Source organism: Aedes aegypti, chromosome 2 (assembly GCF_002204515.2).
Source record: "Aedes aegypti strain LVP_AGWG chromosome 2, AaegL5.0 Primary Assembly, whole genome shotgun sequence".
Lineage (NCBI taxonomy): Eukaryota > Metazoa > Arthropoda > Insecta > Diptera > Culicidae > Aedes > Aedes aegypti.
In genome coordinates this window covers 156,451,853-156,467,749 of record NC_035108.1, presented here as the reverse complement: position 1 = coordinate 156,467,749, position 15,897 = coordinate 156,451,853, and the positions used below count along the sequence as shown (strand labels likewise).

Below are 15,897 nucleotides of genomic sequence, written 5' to 3'. Positions count from 1 at the left end.
TTTAGTCAATTGTGGCCATAGTGCATTCCAAAATGAAAATCACTTAAGCCTTACACACGCTCACAAAAAAATTATTTATTTTTGTTCAAAAAGTGTTATCGAGGGAGAGGAAGGAGGTCAAAAGCTTACAATTTTAGCGTTAGAGTATAAGAGTAAAATAGCGTTTTCGATTTACTTTACCTAATTCAACCTTCATAAATATATAAAATTAATCGTGGCAATAGAAAATTACAACGATTTTTGTCTAAAATTATTAATAATTTCATTTTACATTTGTTTCAAAATTTCAACATTGGCTATTCTATGTAACTGACTAGTACTATATCAGAGAGGAAACTTCAGCATCTTTTTAAAAAAAAAAAATTTTTAATCCTCTGCATAGCCTTTTTCCTGCTATTACAAAAGCTGGTCCACACAGCATAAGACATGGCCGGCCTGATAATTTGTTTGAAAATCATCTACTTTCTTAAGACAAAGTTTTGATTTTTTAAGGGGATAAAGACATTAAACATATTTGTTACATTTGGCTTGAATGCCTTCAATGTGATTTTTGAGAGTTTGATTTTCATCTAGCTTGAGCCCTAGATACTTAACTTCATCTGACTAATTTATTGGAACCCTTCTTATCGTAATAACATGTCTACTTGAAGGTTTCAAATAAAGAGCTTTTGATTTATGTGGGAATATTATTAGTTGAGTTTTGGAAGCATTAGGAGAACACGCAGGCACGCAGGCTTCGTCCTTCGGCGGAGAGGCCATTGTCATCCGCAAACAAAGATTTTTGACATCCCTGAGGTAAATCTGGTAAGTCAGATGTGAATATATTATATAATATTGGCCCAAAATGCTGCCTTGAGGAACACCAGCTCTTACAGGAAGTCTTTTGGACATGGAGTTTTTATTATTTTTTTTTATTAATTTCTTTATTAGTATCATTCTAAACATTACATTCATTTCTTATATCTAGGTGTTCTGTGTTATTTGACAACACTATCATCCTAATTTGGTAAAACAAATTTAAGATTTAATTAACATTTTGTTAACAACATATTACATTTCATTTGCCGTAGCAGTTCAGTTTTTTTTTTACAGGTGAGTTGATTTCACCTGCTTATAAGAGAAAAAAAAATGTTTTTAATATACTTAACCTAACTTAACCTAAACATATAACGCATTAATCGTGGCAATAGAAGATTGTAACGATTTTTGCCTGAAATTATTAATTATTTTATTTGACATTTGTTCCAATGTTTCAACATTGGATATTCTATGTAACTCATTGGTACTATACCAGGGAGGAAGCCTCAGAATCATTTTCAAAATTTTATTTTGAATTCTCTGCAGAGCTTTCTTCCTGGTATTACAACAGCTAGTCCATATTGGTACAGCATACAACATGGCTGGCCTGAAAATTTGTTTGAATATCAACAGCTTGTTCTTAAGACAAAGTTTTGATTTTCTATTAATAAGGGGATAGAGACATTTTACATATTTATTACATTTGGCTTGAATGCCCTCAATGTGGTTTTTGAAAGTTAAATTCTTATCTAGCATGAGCCCTAGATACTTAACTTCATCTGACCAATTTATTGGAACCCCTCTCATCGTGACAACATGTCTACTTGAAGGTTTCAAATAAAGAGCTTTTGGTTTATGTGGGAATATTATTAGTTGAGTTTTGGAAGCATTAGGAGAAATCTTCCATTTTTGCAAGTATGAAGAAAAAATATCCAAACTTTTTTGCAATCGACTACAGATGACACGCAGGCTTCGTCCTTTGGCGGAAAGGCCTGTGTCATCCGCAAACAAAGATTTTTGACATCCCTGAGGTAACTCAGGTAAGTCAGATGTGAAAATATTGTATAATATTGGTCCCAAAATGCTGCCTTGAGGAACACCAGCTCTTACAGGAAGTCTTTCAGATCTGGAGTTCTGATAATTAACCTGAAGTGTACGATTTGACAGATAACTTTGAATTATTCTAACAATGTATGTTGGAAAATTAAAGTTTTTCAATTTTACAATCAAACCTTCATGCCAAACACTGTCGAATGCTTTTTCTATGTCTAGAAGAGCAAGACCAGTAGAGTAGCCTTCAGATTTGTTGGAACGGATCAAATTTGTTACACGTAAAAGTTGATGAGTGGTCGAATGTCCATGGCGGAATCCGAACTGTTCATTGGCAAAAAATGAATTTTCGTTGATGTGGGCCATCATTCTGTTCAAAATAACCTTTTCAAAAAGTTTACTGATGGAGGAAAGCAAACTGATTGGACGATAGCTAGAAGCTTCTGCAGGATTTTTGTCTGGTTTTAAAATTGGAACAACCTTAGCATTTTTCCATTTGTCAGGAAAATATGCTAATTGAAAACATTTGTTAAATATATCAACTAAAAATGATAAGCTACTTTCTGGAAGTTTCTTGATGAGGATATAGAAAATTCCATCATCGCCAGGAGCTTTCATGTTTTTGAATTTTTTAATAATAGTTCTCACTTCTTCCAAATCAGTCTCCCAGGCATTTTCGAAAACGTTCTCTTGATTGAGAATATTTTCGAACTCCTGAGTAACTTCATTTTCAATTGGACTAGTAAGTCCTAAATTAAAATTGTGCGCACTTTCAAACTGCATAGCAAGTTTTTGAGCTTTTTCGCAATTAGTTAGTAATAATTTGTTTTCCTCTTTCAATGCCGGTATTGGCTTCTGAGGTTTTTTTAAGATTTTCGATAATTTCCAAAAGGGCTTAGAGCCAGGGTTCAATTGAGAAATTTTATTTTCAAAATTTTTGTTTCTTAATTGAGCAAAACGTTTCTTGATTTCTTTCTGCAAATCCTGCCATATAATTTTCATAGCAGGATCGCGAGTGCGTTGAAATTGCCTTCTCCTCACGTTTTTAAGACGGATCAAGAGTTTAAGATCATCGTCTATAATCACGGATTCAAATTTTACTTCACATTTTGGAATTGCTATGCTCCGGGCTTCAACAATGGAATTTGTTAAAGTTTCAAGAGCATTGTCAATATCAAGTTTAGTTTCTAAAGAAATGTTAACATCAAGATTGGAGTCAACATACGTTTTATATATATTCCAGTCGGCTCGTAAATAATTGAAAGTGGAGCTGATAGGATTGAGAATCGCTTCTTGGGATATTTGAAATGTAACAGGGACATGATCAGAATCAAAATCAGCATGAGTAATCAGTTGGCTACAAAGATGACTAGAGTCGGTTAAGACCAAATCAATCGTAGATGGATTTCTAGAAGAGGAAAAACATGTGGGGCTATCAGGGTATTGAATTGAGAAATATCCTGAAGAGCACTCATCAAATAAAATTCTGCCGTTGGAATTACTTTGAGAATTATTCCATGACCGATGTTTGGCATTAAAGTCACCAATGACAAAAAATTTTGACTTATTGCGAGTCAATTTACGCAAGTCAGTTTGGAGCAAATTAACTTGCTGCCATTGGCGTAGCTAGGATTTTTTTCTGGAGGGGGCCTAGGGGGGGCCTAGCAAATACTTGCTTTACAGAAGTAATGTCGATCCCAAATTTCACGATTTAAAAAAAAAAAACGCAGTTTTAACAGACTTGTATTGATTTTATTGATTTTGTTATATATTTGTTATTTTGTCTCATTTCGCAGCACATCAGGGATATTTGTAAATTTCAATTTTCGCTACGAAAAACATTCATTTTTTTTTTTGTAATCCAGTCAAAATCCTACAAGGATTCTAGCAAAAACTCACAAGGAATGTCCATTTTGATTTTTCCACGAACTTTTCAGGTATTCAACAATGTGCTTTACATAGATTCCTTGAGGAATTTCCTCATGAATTTTTTCTCCATTTTCAGTGTTTTTTTTTCAATAACTCCTTTACCAATTATCACTGAGTTCGTCCTGGGATTCCCACGGAAAATCATTCTCAGACTTTCTGATCTTACCAGACAATTTCTCGAAGAATCTCTATCGAACTGCTTTAAAAAAATCATGAAGGAATCCGCCAGAGAATGCATTAGAAATTCTGAATTTGCATCATAAGTCATACATGTATTTTTTACATATAAATTCCAATGTTAAGTTCAAAGTGTCCTCCTGTGTTCATTGATAATTTATTTAGGATTTCCAGGAATTACTGAGGATTTCTTCAAGAAAATAGTACAAAAATTCTAGGGGTCTCATCAAAAATGTCTTCAAGATCACCAAGCAAGGAATCATTCCACGAATTTTTCAGAGAGTTCGCCAACAGTTTTACCAACTTTGCTTTTGAAGTTCTTCCTGAAGTTACTAAATGATTGTTTGAAAAAATCGCAGCAGAAATTATCCAGACTTCCCGAAAAAAAAAGATTGACTCTTCCAGGTGTTACTGTAAAGATCGTAATAACAAGAAGTTCATGAGCAATTAAAAAAAAACTCAATTGAAAAAATGTTATTCATGATTTTTCAGAGAAGTCCTTCGCAGATCTATCTGTATTTTTTAGTGATAATTATTTTTCAGATTCCTTATAAATCAAGGAGCAACATTTCGCCTTCCCTCAAAACTCTCTCAAAAATATATATTTTTAAAAATTTTCAAAAATGCTTACCCAAAAAAAATAACATTCCTATGAAGCTCCTAGCGGAATACATTCTTTCAAAAACTCTTCCGCGAAAATCATTTGGCAATCTTTTGAAAAAAAATTTCACCGTATTTACAAAGATTTTGCAAATTATACCTGAATTTCTCAAAAAATTTCTCCAGAAGTTCCATCAACTATTCTTTCAGGTTCTGAAAATAACTCCAAATTATGAAAATAAACTACACATACTGTTGGTTACTTTGTAGTACTGTATAAGTTTTACGCAAAAATATGGCAGCATCTTTTAAGAACATGGCCGAAGATGTATTGTGGAAAAATTCGTAATGTAAGATTTTGATGAATTTAAATCTTAGGGGAAACTTTTGCATTGCATTTGAAGTTTGTTAAGGAATTCCTGATGGACTTTCAGGAATCAGGAACCATACGTATAAGAATTTTGCAATTTATTTTACTATGTCTATAATTTACCTTTTTTAAATTCTTCAAAAAGATGCTTTTTGGAGCATTGAAAGATTTTTGAACAAAGTTCCTCAAAGCGTCATGCGAAGGTAGGAGAAATAATAAAATATTGAAGCAGGTAGGGCAATGGTAAAATAAAAGATAATTTATTATCTTTTCTCTAGAGGTAATTACAAGATAATTAAAACCTATCTAATGAATTTACAAATAAAACAAATTTCTCAAAAAGGTCCATCAGAATCTTCTTTAGAAGTTATCCTTGAAATCTGCCCTTCTTTGACTTCTGATTTCCTAGAATTCTGCCAGAAGCCTCTATAAATTTCGCCCTCTAATCGCACAAATATTCAAAATTCTGCCAATGATTGGCAAAATCATTTCTAAAAAAAGTGTTTTAGGGACGATCAATACTAATTTCATTATGAATAGCTTAATAAATTTTCCCCCCTTCCCATTTATTTGCTGTATGTTTCTCTACAGATTCCTTTAGCGCTATGCTGATTTGCTGAAGCAAAAATTTTCCTGGTGTTTTCGACAAATTTCATCTGAAATTACGAAGGCAATATTCTTTCCAATTGTTGAATAATCCTAAATATAGAAGATTTCTTGACGAAATTTGCGAATTGCTTTGGAAATATTGTTTACGACTTTTGATGAACTTAGCGGAAGAATTTGTTATATAACTATTGGGAAAACTATTTAAAAAAATAACACAAGAAATTCAGTGAAATATCACAGCATTAGATATGACAGAATCAATGTTTTTCTTTGAGGAATTGCGGAAAAACTGAACCTTTGAAAAACTAAGTAACTTTTTTAAGTAGATCCTGGACCATTTTCCGGAATCCATTTGCTAACATATGGTAAACATAGAAGAATGGATGTCCACCAGGAGGAATTCGCTTCGAAAGTATGAACAAGTTCCACAATATTATTTGACCAAGAGATTTGCAAATGTTCTGAAACCACCTTTCAATATTCCTTGACGAATTTCATCATATTAAAATTCTTTAAAGAATATCGAAAAGTTTTTTGAAAAAATTTGCTCCAAATCTGTTGGAAATTTATCAAATTATTTACGAAATAATAGGTTTTCTTGAAAAAATATAGTTTACGCAGTAAATTGAGTCATGCAAAATTAAATACTTTAAAAATTGAATCAAAATCAAAGATAGAATTTATTACTGGAATAAAACACTAAGATCGATTTTGTTACATTTTTTCACTCCAGGTTAAATTTCTGCCATTCATCTGAAAAAAAAATCCGAAATTGCTTGCAAGTTTAGCCTTATTTTTGGACAAAAATTCCCGCTTTATATTTTCTGAGAAATTTCTCTAGACAAAATTCTAATTTTCCAATTATTTTTTTCTGACATTATACGAGTTGAAGTTGATATATGGAATTCTTTAGATGATTCTAATTCCTCCAAAAAACATGAGGAATCAGAATGCAGTGAATATGCCGCATTATGCTCTATGCAGGACTATTTGAATTTTAGAAAAGAAAAAAACAATTTTGGGAATTATACTTCCAGGATATTGACGCTTTTTTTTTATTCCATGGCGTTTTTTGCAACGGAGATGTTGAAAATTGTGCATATCGTATACAATCAGTAGCTAGTTCTAACAGTAACCGATCGATGGACAGCTGGACGGTTGAGCTTTTGGTTGTCTCGAAATTCACCGAAGTTAGAACCGTCACGCTGATGTTATGTAAAACAAGCGAGGTTTTCTCACTGTAATTTAACAACATAAAATAACGTAACTACTGAAGAGATTTTTGTCAATAACAAGAGTCATGTACATTGATTCGAAAGATGTTGCTTCATGTTAAATTAAATGTTTTTTAATTTTTATTTTTAGTATCAGCAAAAATTCTGGGGGGGCCTGGATGATTCTGGAGGGGGCTAGGCCCCCCTGGCCCCCCCTGTTCCTACGCCAATGCTTGCTGCCCAGAGCATTGAAAAGGCAAATAGGCAGCTATGAAAGTATATTTACCAAACTGTGTTTCAACAGAAACACCTAAAGTTTCAAAAACTTTAGTTTCAAATGATGAAAACAGTTGATGTTTTATACGCCTATGAATGATGATTGCAACTCCCCCACATGCCCCATCAAGTCGATCATTACGATAAACAAAAAAGTTAGGATCTCTTTTGAGTTTAGATCCAGGTTTTAAATACGTTTCGGTAATAACTGCTATATGCACGTTATTAACCGTAAGAAAATTAAACAGCTCGTCCTCTTTACCATTCAGAGAACGAGCATTCCAATTTAAAATATTTAAATTATTATTTGGATCCATTAGAAAAACGTAATCCAATAACAATTTGATTTGCAAATTTTACACCTACTTGGACTGCTTCAGTCATAGTGGTGGCTTTGAACATTGCATCAATCATTAGATTCAATTGTTCAGTTAGAAAATTAAAATCAGAGGCAGACATGTCATGTGATTTCCCATTGGAATTTCCGGTAGACGAAGAAGCGGAGTTACCTGTGGCGGTAGGGTTTTTTCCATTTGATTTGAAACAAGTAGAATGTGTACCCATGGATCGAACAGGGGAGGAGTTCGAATTTCCTGCTACGATATCGGCAAAAGATTTACCGTGGGTAGATACATTCGAAATTGAAAGATTCGAACGGCTACCCGACGGATTAAAATTAGTTTGTGAATGAGCATGATTATGATGTTCCTGATGGGTATGATTCATGATCAAGCGATCGTTTACTGAAAAATGAGCATTGTTCGATACTCTACCAGGCAAATTCCGGAAACGACCGTTATCGTAACGGATATTATCTTTCATCAGCCTGGCTCGAGCCTCAATGACCCTTTTGCGTGAAGGACAATTCCGAAAATTGACTTATGGTTAGCCCCGCAATTACAGCATATGAATTTGATGGTATCTTCCTTCACTGGACAGACGTCTTTGGCGTGAGAAGAACCTCCGCAAATCATGCATTTAGCATCCATGCGACAATTTTTTGTACCATGACCCCACTTTTGGCACCGACGGCACTGAGTGGGGTTCTGGTAATTTCCTCCAGGTTTCTGGAAATGTTCCCATGTCACACGGACATCAAACAAAAGTTTTGCTTTTTCTAAAGCTTTAATATTATTTAGTTCTTTTTTGTTAAAGTGAACTAAATAAAATTCTTGAGAAAGCCCTTTCCGAACAATGCCAGATTGGGTTCTCTTTTTCGTAATGATTACTTGGACTGGGGAAAATCCAAGTAAATCATTTATTCCATTTTTGATCTCTTCAGGTGATTTATAGTCACTTGAGAGACCTTTCAAGACAACTTTGAACAAACGTTCAGTTTTGTCGTCATAAGTAAAAAATTTGTGCTTCTTCTCTTCAAGATGTTTGAGAAGAAGCTCACGATCTTTAAGAGTTTCCGGCAAAACGCGACAGTCTCCTTTCTTTGCGATTTGGAAGGAAACCTTGATTCCCCTAATGGAGTTCAAGATCTCCTGCCTAAATCCCCCAAATTCGGAACAACTGACCACGATAGGCGGCACTCTTTGCTTCCTCACTTGAATCAAAGAGCCTGGGCTAGAGGCTGCTTCGATTTGGTGTTCGGAAAATTTGTCTAGAGCATCGAACTGATTGCTCATTTCGATACAATTATTCATTTCACCCTTGGAAGAAAGTTCGCATTCCGGGGAAGCGTCCTTTCTTCCATTCTTGCCACGTGTAGTGACAGTTTTAAAACCCACTTTTTTGGAAGGAAGTAGTGAATTCAGAGATTCACCCTTCCTTTTGTTTGTTGTTGATACCATGTTTAATTAATAAACGAAAGAAGACGTGACCTTCGAAAGGTTTTTTCCCAAGACGGTGTCCAAGTAGGATTACCACCGCTAGCTTTCGCCAACGGGTCCAACGAAAAATCGAAGGCACGGGTCCAAACAAGGATCGTAAAGGGATCAATAGTAGAAAAAATAGTACTGAAAAGTACTGTTTTAGTAGCACTGAAAAGTACCGTTTTTAATTTTAGCACTGAAAAGTACTGTTTTTGTAGCACTGAAAAGTACTGTTTTATTGCTTTAGGTAGTTTTTAAGAAAACTTCCAAGAGCAGAGAGAATTCGTGTACGCACAGCACGAAGGTACGATGCGCACTGGTTGGACATGGAGTTCTTATTATTAACTTGAAGTGTACGATTTGACAGATAACTTTGAATTATTCTAACAATGTATGTTGGAAAATTAAAGTTTTTCTTTCAATTTTACGATCAAGCCTTCATGCCAAACACTGACGAATGCTTTTTCTATGTCTAGAAGATCAAGACCAGTAGAATAGCCTTCAGATTTGTTGGAACGGATCAAATTTGTTATACGTAAGAGGTGGAATCCGAACTGTTCATTGGCAAAAAATGAATTTTCGTTGATTACTCTGTTTAAAATGTCATTCCATCATTCTGTTCAAAATGACCTTTTTATGTAGTTTACTGGTGGAAGAAAGCAAACTGATTGGACGATAGCTAGAAGCTTCTGTAGGATTTTTGTCTAGTTTTAACATTGGTACAACCTTAGCATTTTTTATTTGTCAGGAAAATATGCCAACTGAAAACATTTGTTAAATATATTTACTAAGAATGATAAGCTACTTTCTGGAAGTTTCTTGATAAGGATGTAGAAAATTCCATCGTCGCCTGGGGCTTTCATATTTGTGAATTTTTTAATAAGTTCTCCCTTCTTCCAAATCAGTCTCCCAGGCATTTTCGAAAACCTTCTCTTGTTTGAGAATGTTTTCAAAATCCTGAGTAACTTGATTATCTATTGGACTAGTAAGTCCTGAATTAAAATAGTGTGCGCTTTCAAACTGCATAGCAAGTTTTTGAGCATTTTTAAAGTTAGTTAGTAATAATTTGTTTTCCTCTTTCAATGCAAGTATTGGCTTTTGAGGTTTTTTTTTTCAAAATTTTAGGTAATTTCCAAAAGGGCTTAGAACCAGAGTCCAATTCAGAAAATTTATTTTCAAAATTTTTGTTCCTAATTGAGAAAAACGTTTCTTGATTTCTTTCTGCAAATCCTGCCATATAATTTTCATAGCAGGATCGTAAGTGCGTTGAAATTGCCTTCTCCTCACGTTCTTGAGACGGATCGAGAGTTTAAGATCATCGTCTATAATCACGGATTCAAATTTTACTTCACGTTTAGGATTTCCAATGCCCCTGGTTTATAAATTTTTTTTTTTTTTTTAAATCTTTATTTGAGTGTATTTTAACACACGAGGGCTAGTTCTACACTGGTTTATAAAATTGAATTTGTTAAAGTTTCAAGAGCATTGTCAATATCAAGTTTTGTTTGTAAAGATTAGAGTCAATATACGTTTCATATACAGTATGGCCCTTAAAAAAATGCGAAAATCGTCATACCAGGTGTTATGGTAGTTTTTACATAGAAAATGTGAATGAAACATAAATATTATTCATTACTTGTATTGTTTAATCTATTTAGACTCAGTTTTTCGCTTTGGACATGATTTTTATCTGTTACTTTCACCTTACCAGAGAGGAATTGGAAGCATACCTTCAAATTTTATCATGTGGTCATCGAGTTCATTATCTGTGTGATGAAAGCTTCTAAAACATCAACGATGGCGTGAGATTCTTCACAGACCTTGTCTCCAACAAACACCCATATCAAATGATTGAATTGGGTAAATGGAGACTTAAACATATTTTCGTAAAAACGGCTCATTTTGGAGAGTCAATTTCCGCAAGTCTGTTTAAAGCAAATTAACTTGCTACCCAGTGCATTGAAAATGTAAATTGGCAGCTATGAAAGTATATTTACCAAGCTGTATTTCAACAGAAACACCAAAAGTTTCAAAGACTTTAGTTTCAAATTACGAAAACAGTTGATGTTTTATACTCCTATGAATGATGATTGCAACTCCCCCACATGACCCATCAAGTCGATCATTACAATTAATAAAAAAGTTAGGATCTTTTTTAAGTTTGGATCCAGGTTTTAAATATGTTTCAGTAATAACTGCTATATGCGCGTTATTAGCTGTAAGAAAATTAAAATCCTCTGTACCATTCAAGGCACGAGCATTCCAATTTAAAATGTTTAAATTATTATTTATTGGATCCATTAGAAAGACGTAATCCAATGACAATTTGATTAGTAAATTTTACACCGACACATCAAACATTAGATTCAATTGTTCAGTTAGAAAATTCAAATCAGAGGCAGACATATCACTTGAAGTGGATACATTTGATAATTTTCCGTTAGAATTTTCGGTAGACGAAGAGGCGGAGTAGAAGTTTCCTGTGGCCGCAGGGTTTTTTTCCATTCCATCCATGCGACAAGTTTTTGTACCATGACCCCACTTTTGGCACCGAAGGCACTGAGTGGGGTTCTGGTATATTTCCTCCAGGTTACTGGAAATCTTCCCATGTCACACGGACATAAGTCTTGCTACCTCTAAAGCGTTAAAATTATTTAGATCTTTTTTTTTTTGTTAAAGTGAACTGAATAATATTCTTAAGAAAGCCTTTTCCGAACAATGCCAGTTTGGGTTCTCTTTTTCATAATGACTACTTGGACTGGGGAAATTCTAAATAAATCATTTATTCCATTTTTGATCTCTTCAGGTGACTTATAGTCACTTGAGAGACCTACAGTATCGGACATATAAAATGCACCAAAGCCGTTTTCCCATACAAAATGGTCAACTTCAGAGAGCTATATCTCCGCTGTTTATTAACAGATTTTTCTATTTTTTTTCTGCGACGAACTACAAATTACCTCAATTTTTGATAACTATGGAAAAAGTTGTGTGAAAACTATTGGTTTAAAAGTTACAGATATGTTGAATTTTGACATAAAAAATGCACCAAGACGAAAAGTAATGTATCAAACAAACTATGCGTTGTATCCTTTCGGTGACTTCCGCACATTTTATCCTTATCACACAATGGACAAATTCGCTGAAGACACCAAAATGCTACGGCGCGTAGTTTTTCTGCTACATCACTTTGTGTCTTGGTGCATTTTTTATGTCAAAATTCAACATATCTGTAACTTTTAAACTAATAGTTTTTCACACAACTTTCACCACAGTTTTAGAAAATTGAAGAAATTTGTAGTTCGTCACAGAAAAAATGAAAAGAATCGGTTGAGGAACGGTGGAGATATAGCTCTCTGAAGTTGACCATTTTGTATGGGAAAACGGCTTTGGTGCATTTTATATGTCCGATACTGTATCAAGACGACTTTGAACAAACGTTCAGTTTTGTCGTCATAGGTAAAAAAATTGTGCTTCTTCTCTTCAAGATGTTTGAGAAGAAGTTCGCGATCTTCAAGAGTTTCCGACAAAACACGACAGTCGCCTTTCTTTGCGATTTGGAAGGAAACCTTGATTCCCCAAATGGAGTTCAAGATCTACTGCTTTAATTTCCCAAATTCTAAAAAAACTAACCACGATAGGCGGCACTCTTTGCTTCCTCACTTGAATCAAAGAACCTGGGCTAGAGACTGCTTCGATCTGGTGTTCGGAAAATTTGTCTAGAGCATCGAACTGATTGCTCATTTCGATGCAATTATCAAGATTAGCTATTTCACTCTTTGAAGAAAACGCGCATTCTGGAGAAACTTTCTTTCTTCTATTTTTGCTACGTTTAGTGACAGTTTTAAAACTCACTTTTTTTGGAAGGAAGTTGTGAGTTCAGAACCTCAGAGGAGAGCGCGACTCTGAAAAGGTTGGGAATCACTGGATTGTGGACGATGGTAGATGGAGAAAATATGTATCGAAAGTTAAATTGTATCATTGATGGGATGAAGTAACAACGTTCTGTTTCTGAGGTAAAATTTAAATCTGTGCATATTTTTGTTTCTTCGTTTACCTTCTACATATTGAAGGAATTTTGCATTTGATGTGATAAATCGAATTTGTCAATCTTGCTGACTGCTATTCATTATGGATGCAGTCAATCGAAATGACGTTTTCGATTAAAGTTTTTGATAGAGCGCAAGAGGAAAAGTAGCGGCTCTCACTTCAAGCTGACTTGGCGCTCAGTAGATTGGATAGATTATACCTTATGACACGTTGCAGTTAGAGTATAAGAATAATTGGCAATTATTGTAACATCAATAGTTAACAGCTATCGATCTATAAAGCCAAAAATTAAAGTGACCAGACGTCCCGCGTTTCGCGGGACAGTCCCGCATTTCAGCAAAATGTCCCGCCTAGAATTATGTCCCGCGAAATGTCCCGCTTTCGTCTAAAATCGAAAAAATGTACTGCGATTTCAAATTGCATTGAAAAAAGTTCTCTAAAATGAAGTCATTTTAAGGCTGCAACACCTAAAATTTCTTCAAATCAAATCACAACTCACATCTCGTTAAACATATAGCGAAGACGGTGCACATCTTTGTATATTTTTGGCAGGTGCGGGTTTTCACTGTAAACTCGGCATTACCCTTTAATGAATAAAAAATGCCCATTTTTTGCTGATATATGCAGCTGTCAAAATAATGGGTATTTCAAAATTTCCAATAATGGGTATTTTGTGCCCTTTTACATATTCCGTTCATTTACTCTTTAATGGGTGAAAAATTACTTGACAAGAATCGGTCGGCAGTGTTTGGGATGTGCTTCAAAGTTTTTTTCCCGTAATATCTCAATAAGTTAGCAAAAATGCGGGAACGTCCAAAAGGTAGGTACATGAATTGCTTTTATTGCCGTTTTATCTATAAAACAATCCGATTTTACAGCTGCAGAGTACATCCCGTGTGAATGTTCTGCTCTTTGCTCTACAAGAATCTCCAGCGCCATTTTAGAGGTCCAAAACAAACTCAATCCCTGATGGATAAAGAGGATGCATGGAGATATTGATTGGAATAGTATATTTTATTATGCATTGAATAAATTTGTTTATATTTATGAGATTTTACTGTTCATTATTCTATGAAAATGAATATAAAAATTAAATAAGACGTTCATCTTCAAAAAAGAGTAAATTTTACTCTGTTTCTTACAAAATAAGTTTTGGATAATGGGTAAAATTTACTCGTTGATCTGACGTACAAGCCGTTTACTCTTTAAAGAGTAAAGGCCCTTTACTCTTTTTATGAGTTAAACTAGATTCTCTCAAAGAGGGTACTGTTTTACCCTTTAAAGGGTACTTTGACCTTACAGTGTTGATCAATCATTCGATGTGTTATGGTAGTCTATCTCTTTTCAACCTTTGTCGTATTTGGATAAACAAAACAGTAACGCCTGATTCATTCGCAAATCCATCTATCAGAATATTGCCTGTGATTTTGAGTTTAAACTAAAGTGACCAGATGACCAGATGAGCCAACGCGGGACACTGATTTTAGTAGACTTCTTTTTTTTGTATTTTTTCAGAACCTATTTCTTGGCTTGGTGTTTTAGAAGCACGTCCACAATTATAAACTGCCAATATTTTTATCAATATATTGGGTATTTCTTACACCACTGCACTGCGAAGTGCGATCTCATAAGTGCGAAAGTGCGAATAAAATGCGGGATTGCATCGAATCATGTTGATGTCTTCAGAGCACTTATTCTTCGATTTGCGAAGAATAAGTCCACCGTAGACACCTACCCGATTTGATGCAAATGCGCACTTTTATTAGTGTTCCCGCACTTGTAAAACTTCTGCGATAGTCCAGTAGTGAAAGGAATGCGCAATATCAAAGATGGCTAATGCTATTTCAGTGATAATGTTACCTCATAAAGAAAGGGTCAATGATTGCATAAACTCGCACGAATATGTTCAACAATTTTATTCACTTTTATTCCATAAATAACAAATGTATTTCAATCACGGAGCATATATATTTTTAAATATATTTCTCAGCACCATGTACCTTGCGCAATAGGGAAACATTGTCAGAAACATTGTTGCTGAATTCTTCGCATGTATTGTTATAATTAAATCTAACCTGCAACATTGCCTTCAATGTATCCACACTAAGCTGTGACTTTTCGGTGGTCCAGAATTTGTTCACAACTGAAAAAACTCGTTCAGTAACTGCATTCGTTCCTGGCAAGCATAACGCGAATTCTACAATTTTTTTCATATTACGGAATGGAACGTTACAATCTTCGAAATGCTTGAAAAGTTCTACCCATCTTTCTTTTGTTTGTGTGTTATTTTCATTCCAGCTTACAATTTTATCTCCATTTGCATACTTTTTCGCATACGATACTTCATCGAACAGTTCGGTCTCTTTTTTATCGGTATCGACTAATTCATCAGGACTGCTAAATTTATGGACGCATTCGAAACATTTTTGAACTGCCTGCCAGTCAATGGGTGCTTTGAGATTCACCCATTTAAAACAATCAACATGGTCAAATTGGGTGACTCGAGCTTCAAGATAATCAATACATTTCTGATAAAAGCTCATCATACTGGTTTTTGAAGATTTTGTTTTGGACCAACCGTTTTCCTCAAGAGTTTTCAACTGATTGCGTACGTTAAGTGGAAGAAATTGATTATCTATCCTCTCAGGGAGCTTGAACTTCAGGTCATCAATTTCGTCTACTACTTCAGTGATTGTACTCCTGTCACATTCTATTTTCTTCACCGTGCCATGAAATACGGATGCCTGATTATGCATAAAATACAACCACATTTCTGAGCCTTCATCCTCAAAAAAATCTCGTAGGATTCTGGGACTGTTATCGATTGATAAAAAATATGACTTCAATGGAGAAAACATTTTTAGTACTCTTTCTATAGCAGGCATCAAAGCTAACCATCTAGTCTTACTGTAACCTAATATCTTCATGTATTCCGTTGCCGCTTCTTCGCAAAAATCAGTTGGATGGATTGTACATCTAAGCTTGTTCGATCACTCTTTGAACC

General features: G+C 34.6%; 1 protein-coding gene across 1 annotated transcript in view; it reads left to right on the top strand.

Moving 5' to 3' along the window:
- The window catches only part of LOC23687733 (G-protein coupled receptor daf-37), a 511,826-nt gene that overhangs the window by 470,105 nt on the left and 25,824 nt on the right, over positions 1–15,897 (top strand). The window lies entirely within an intron of this gene.